Raw genomic sequence first — 7,220 nt, 5'->3', positions numbered from 1 at the left:
TACTATGATTTTCACTCTTACTTTTAATTTATATAAAACATGAAATATTAAAAAATATATAGTTTCATATTATTACATAGTTTATTTAATTAATTGAAATTAGTTTAGTTTTAATTTAAAAAAGATTGAGTTGGCTATTTAATGGACTTTTAAAAATTGAAGAAGTACAAAATCTTGGCCCAATTTTATACAAGTAGAAGCCCAAAATCGGGCAGCCCATTCCCTTCCTTAACCCCAACCCTTTGACCCGCCGGATCGACCCATCTACCCGCCCATTTTACCCTTTAATCTCGGCCATCCATTCACCAAATCCAACGGTCCACATTATTTCCCCACACCCAAATACAAACTCAGTTATATCACTCCAACCCCTAACCCTAAAGACTAAATCAACTGCACCCTCTTCTCCTTCATACCTTCTGCTGCCATAACCCAGCCCAAACCTCATCATAAATGAACCCTCATGGTCCCCCCTCCTCTCCTTTCTCTCTTCCACGTCATCAAGACCATAACGATCTCTGTCAGAAGAAGATATTCCATTTTTCCCCTTTCCACGCGCTCTTGCTTCCCTTGGATGAAATTCGGATTAATGGTAGACGTAGGATTCGAAAACTTTAAATCCTAGTCTTCCATTTGTCTTAGAACCATCCAGAAAGAAGAACAAGAGGGGATTTTCGTTTGGGGGCCGGGGATTTTCGGAATTTATTGAAGGGCAAATTCGGGTTTTTGGAGAGATTTCTTGTTGAAGAAGGAGAAGCTTCGAGAGGGAGCTATATATTTGGGGTCTGGACATAGATAGGGGGTTTTTCTTGTTTTTTTGGGGTTTTATTTTTTTTTCGGAGAAAATTGACGAAAAGAGAGGAGGCTTTGTTCTTAGCTTTTGGATTTTTCTTTTTTGTTTTCCTTTGAATTCCATAGAGAAGATATAAAAAATACCAAAAAATTTCAGTTCTGTCATTTTTCTTAATTTGTTACAAAGGACAGAAAATTCAAAAAGAAAGGGTTTTGTTCTTCTTCTGGAATTCAACTGAGGTATTAGGAGTTTGATTGACAGGTCTTGCCGTTCGAAGTCGAGTTCGCGGTTCCTGTTCAATCTAGTTGCTGCTTTTCTCATTCGGATTTTGGATTCAGAGCATTGTAGCTGGTTCTCTTAATTATCCGCTATTAAGAAGGAACTCGCATTCTCAGGTTCATTCCCACTATCCCATCTATCTTAGTTTTCATTGCAAATTTAGCCGGAAGAGCCATTTTAGGACCAGTTTGTTGGTATCATGTTTTAATCTATTAGATACAGAGTTATGTTAGCAGGGGTTTGTTAATCCCGTTTCGATTTAATCTGTGCCATTGTAATTGTTAGTCTCTTTCAGTAGCTTGTTCGTATTTTGGAAATGGATTGTGTTTCAATTTGCTTGGATCTTATACTGCCGTAATGTTATCATAGAGAGTGTTGTGCTTGATTGTTTGAATATTGTTCCAAACATAGTGTCGATAATGACTATTCTTTCAAAGTTAAGCAAAGTTCTGTTACCTTGGACCTATCTCATAAAGTTCCGTTAAGATTTAAGCTACTTGCCATGATATTCTCATTTTAGACATAGACAAATGATATGTAAAGCAAGCTTTTGCAGCTATGTATGTGTTCAGTGCTGTTCTGGATTGAATACAACTATCTGTTGATGTTGCTGATGACCCTACGTGAAGTGTCTTACTTTGTTATTTAGTTTAAGCCCTCATCATACCCTACCATTTACTTAACGTCTCTTGAATTTTCTGTTAAAAACTATTATTGGAAGATGGAAACATATGGAACAGTGACATTTAACTTGCCTAATGTTTGTTCTAGTTAACTTCTGAATGAGTATTACGTGAACAATATTTAAAATGGATTTGTTTAGTCTCATGAAAGTTCTGGGCGGGTTAGCAATCTTTGAATGGCTCTTCCAAATGGATATAATTTGCATTTCTTTAACTCGTAGTAACTATTATTTTAGTTTTGTTTAGTTCATATTATCTATGAATGCTCAATACTTTATGTTAGATGATTTGTCTTGTTAATTACTGTTGTTTGACTGTGAGTTTGATTGAATTATGGATATTGGGACCGTGGGAATGGGGGAAGGCCGAAACCCATTAGCAATTGATTTGTCTCCATGCTTTAGTTATTGGGCTCGGTCTAATAATAAAAACGAGAAGTTGAGAAAGGAATGAGCATGATTTAGAATTTTCTTCTACCTTATTTAGTTTTCTTTCATTTGTTTATTTAATTACATTGTCCGCTAGGAACATGCTTCGGCCGATCACATTTGGGTAGGCAAGCCTTAGGATTTTTGTTGGTTTTGAGGCAAGAGGTCATTCCCTTAGTTAAATTTATCCGGGGAATGCCCCGAAGGACTTGCATATATTTTATTCCGGGGAATGCCCCGAAGTACTTGTATTTGGAGACCTAAAGTAGAACTCGTAGTATTTTATTTTCATTTTTACTTTTATTTCTTCTTTTATTAGGTGGGAACAACCTCGAGCCTCTTGTGTGTTTATTTTCCCGTTTTTGTGTTTTTACCTTAATTCGAATATCCTAAAAAGTCAACTTGATCATGTACGCAACCGTGATTTTCACGGGACTTGGGGAGTGCCTAACACCTTCTCCCCGAGTCAAATGAACCCCTTACCCGAATCTCTGGTGCGGACTTGGTTTTAGAGTCTGAAATATTTTAAAAGGAAAAATCATTTTTAAAAAAAAAACGGTGACCTGACACACTGAAATCGAAGTTAGGTGATGACTCTGAGTTATTTCCTTTTGAACAATCTTTTGTCACTTTCAAAATTGAAAAACCCTTTCGGGCCTTGCGAAATCCTTTTATTATTTTTAAGAGGGTTAGTGAGGTTTGGTTAAAAAGGGGGTGTGACATCTCTGGCGACTCTGCTGGGGACTTGTAGGTTCGAGCTAGTACTTGATCTTGTTGGCTTTTAGGATATTCGGTTGAGGTTTTTATGTGTTTCGTTTGTTTTATTTGATTTTATTTTGTTTATTTCGTTTTATTTGCTAGTTGCTTATTTGTTTACAGTTTTTTCTTAATGTGTTACTGCTTTATAAACTGTCATCATTTGCATAACCATGGGTCTTCTTTCTGCAACAAGTCTCGGAGTACGCGTCGCATGCACAAACTCTTTGTTGAGTCACCCTTAATTTAGGAGGGGGGGCCGTCGGACGTATGTAGTGGGTGGAAAGCTTGAGCAGCCACCATCGACCATACGCTCCCCCGAATTGCCTTGTTAGTGAACCCCAAACTTAGGTCAGCCTTTAGGTCATTTTTATTTGCATCATGTCATTTGGACCTAGTAGGGCTCGGTCCCAGGTACCGTGTCCCTTTGTAGGAAGCCTGTCCAAATTTTGTCAAAATGGGCTCGTGGCCCAAAATGACATTTAATCATCCTATGTGCTAAATGTTGCATCTGTGAAGGTAAAAGGGTCATTTGGCGGACCGATGCTTGGGAAAGAAGGGTGAAAATGAAGAAAGTAGGGCCCACTCACATTTTTTTTATATAGTTTCCCAAAAATCAAAATGAAAATGAAAAATCCAAAAAAGATTTTACACTTTTCCATTAAATTCAAAAAAATAAAAGAAAGAAAATCCAAAAAGATTTTACATTTTCCATCATTTTTCCAAAAATTCAAAAACAAAAAAGAGAAAAAGAAAAATCCAAAAAAAAAATATTTTTTCAATTCTCATCAAAAATACAAAAAAAAAAATGGTTTTTCCAAATTAGTTGCATTTTTTTAAAAGGCTTCCTCCCATGTTTAATCTTCCCGAACTACGTGAACTTGATTCTCGTCTTTTGAGACGTAATACGTAGGCAACCCACATAGGGTCCGGTCTTCCTAGTAGGTCCTAGGTTCTTGGCTTCCGGGGCCGTAGCCAAATTTTGCATGTCTAGCCACTTTTGGCCACATCGGCCATTCTTGCAAAATAGGGTTATTTTCGCAAGAGTGGCTCAATTACCCATGTCTTAGGATCTTGAGTTCATAACTCGGTGTCATATCACTTTAAGGTCCATCCATGTCGTGTTTGCATCCCTAGCCACATGTGACCACATCGGCCATTTTTGCAAAAAACAAAAGGGTCCATTTTCGCAAAGTAATTTTTAAGACCATGATTGTCGGGATTTTAGAGTCATGTAAGCTTTAAATGGAGTATTTCTCATGCATTAGGAGTCAACTTTGTCAAGTTTACGCTAATAGCCACTTTCAGCCACTTAGGCCATTTTGCAAATATAGCCAAGTTGTGTCCTGCATTTGTCCACTAGGAAATGTGGTGGGGTCACGTAGTGTCCCGAGTCGCTAACCATGTTTGCTTCATTCAGGTATGGACCCGCTGATTCGATCCAAAGTGCTTATGGTAGTAAAGATTCCTAGGAAGCTGATCAAGTGGTGGAAAATGTTTTCATCGTTAGAGCAGCATGAGTTAATGCAGAAATTGGGCACCCCAACTTCCCTTCTCGATATCACACCCCACCCAGACATAGTGGAGGCGATGCTGATTTATTGGGATCCGCAAAATTTGATTTTCAGATTTGGAGAGTGTGAGATGACCCCTACCTTGGTAGAAATGTCTGGTCTCACTCGTTTAAGCTATATATGCAAGGACATGATACTTCCCCGAGACCACTCTAGGACAAGATTCCTCAGTGACCTGGGCCTGAAAGATAATAAGCATTTAAAGTGTCTCGAGCAGTCCTGGATATCCTTGGATTATTTGTTTGCTAGATTTGGACCATAGGATAGTTTTGACGTCTTTTGGGATGAGTTCTGCACAACCAAGGCAAAGTGGCAGAGACGTCGCCTCGAAGCTTTCAGCCTTTCTTTGTTGAGATTATTGGTTTTTCCATTAGATGAGAGGCACATTAGCACCCGTCTGCAGTCAGTGGTAATGGAACTATTTCATGAGAAGCAACGCAAAACCGTTACTGTTGTGCCGATGATCTTAGCAGAGTTGTACCGAGCCTTGAGTGAGGTTAGGGAGGTGTCAGATATTTTGAGGGAAACAACCTTTTGCTACAACTGTGGATGATGGAGCATTTTCACACCGCTTCCTTACTTTGTCCCATCGACCGGGCCTTGAGGGATTGGGTGGTATGCATCGAACGTAGGATGAAATCTCTTAAGTTTACGTACCCAGTAGGTGTCACGGCTTGGATTGAGTTCCTTGGTTTGAGGACAAATGGGAATATTTTGTGGTCTTACCTTTGGCTGCCTTTGGATGATATCTTGATAGGGTGCCTCATGCAGCCTTTCCTGATGCTGATAGGACTCAAGTGTGTTAGGTCGTACACTCCCGTTAGGGTAATGCGGCAATTGGGCAGAAGACAAGAGGAGCCTCCAACTTTGAATCTTCGAAGGCACATCATAAATTTTAGTAAAAAGGCGGCTGATGAAATCAAGTATGTGCAATATTGGAACAATGCAAAGAGGATGAAGAAAAATACATTAGTAGAGGACGTTGGCAGGCTCGAGTTTACTCAAGAGTACTTGATTTGGTTACAGTCCGTTCCACCAGGGTCAGCACCCTATTGCCAGCACAACTTAGGGGTCGGGCAGTTCAGACAGATGATTTTGAGGAGGTATCTGACCAAGATCCCTGTGATAAGCTTGAGTTGATAAAGTCTCAGTTAGCGGGATTGGTAACAAACGTGGAGCAGCATGGCCAGTATTTGTTTAGGGTCGACCTTCAGGATGCGGGGGCATACGCCAGGACCTTTATTCCCAGCATCAGTGTTTCTTTACGAGGCATGTTACAGAGTTTGAGCATGACGGACATCCCAGGATCATCCCAGCCAAAACCATCGCATTCAGGAGCAGCTTGAGGAGTCATTCTATTTAGGTGTTTTGAGATTGTCGTTTGTTGTCTTTTACTTTCGTGTCTTGTCTAGAAGTACTGAGTCCTTTAGGTGGTGTCAAAGTCTGTCGTAGTGTAGTTGAGTCTGTCAGGTCTTTTATTATCGCACTTCCCATTGTATTTTAATATCGAAAAGTTTTTAAATGAAAAATCCCAAAAAGATTTTGTTTTTAATTTATTTTCTATCGCTTTTACAGAACTACGCTTGGTCTGATTCATGAGGGGCATGATACGTAAGCAACCTACATTGGGTTTGATCAAATCATTTTTGGTTCAAAATAAAAAGAGAAAGAGAAAGAAAAGAGTGATAAGAGGTGTTGGAAAAGAAAGAGAAGGAAGGATTGAAATGAGCAAATCAGGATGATGCCATATGACCCTGCGACCTTCAAAGCCATTTTAGAACCATTAATTATTGCTAGATGCATTGCACGTAATGTGATATTATTATTTTATAAATGCTCTAACACTAACATGGTGGTTTTGTGTTGTTGTCATCTGTTATCTCTACTCAATTTCAGGAAGGTGGTTAGTTTGTTGGCATCCTGGCAAGTCATCCATACAACACCCGATCAAAGCGTCAAACAGTCATGGCTAGCAAGGAAACAGACACTGGAGTTCTAGACCCACCAAGGGAGATTGTCAAGTTGGAATCGGAACTGCAAGAGGAGGTCCGGAGGTCCAGAGGTTGAAGCATCAGATGGCAGAAATGTATCAAGCCTGGATTAAGGGACACCCTCCACCCTCGTTCCCTACCAACTACACAGAAAACCCTGCTTCCATTCCACCACTCTCTCAATCCCAGATGCCCAATACCATTGATCTTTTCCCACAACACGCACCTGGCTTTACCCCTTACCACAACTATCCCGGCACTTCAGCCCAAACTGTTCATGCTCCGCCAGCCAAAACAACCTCATACCCTGCTCCGACATCTGCTCCTATTTTTGTACCCCCTCCGCAATCTACCCTCCACCGATCCTCTAGTGAGCCCGCATTCCCCGCTATAGATGCCCACTACTATGCACCGAAGCCCACCTTCAAAGTCCCAGATCCTTACTCTTACACTCCCCAATTTGAGCCTCATGTTGAAACTGACAAACCACCCAAGAACACAGAGCAAGAAGAGATGTTTAGGAAGGTACAGAGTCTGGAGCAATCATTGAAAAATATGCTCAACCCCCTCCTTGCCCGCAATGGCGTGCTCCAGCTCCACAAAATATCTACCCAGCTCCACAAAATTCCTATCCACCTCCACAACCTTACCAAAACCCTACTGGTTCAAATTTTCGATCAAGGCCAGAGTATATGAGAGAGAGGCAGCATCGGAAA

General features: G+C 40.3%; 1 long non-coding RNA gene across 1 annotated transcript; it reads left to right on the top strand.

Moving 5' to 3' along the window:
- Nucleotides 1–798: 798 nt before the first annotated feature.
- On the top strand, nt 799–6,065 carry LOC107782201 (uncharacterized). Its single transcript, XR_001647174.2, has 2 exons — nt 799–1,188; nt 4,360–6,065. It is a non-coding gene; the product is annotated as an uncharacterized LOC107782201 (long non-coding RNA).
- The last annotated feature ends 1,155 nt before the right edge of the window (nt 6,066–7,220 follow it).

Source organism: Nicotiana tabacum, chromosome 20 (assembly GCF_000715075.1).
Source record: "Nicotiana tabacum cultivar K326 chromosome 20, ASM71507v2, whole genome shotgun sequence".
Classification (NCBI taxonomy): domain Eukaryota; kingdom Viridiplantae; phylum Streptophyta; class Magnoliopsida; order Solanales; family Solanaceae; genus Nicotiana; species Nicotiana tabacum.
This window is presented reverse-complemented; position numbering and strand designations above follow the sequence as displayed.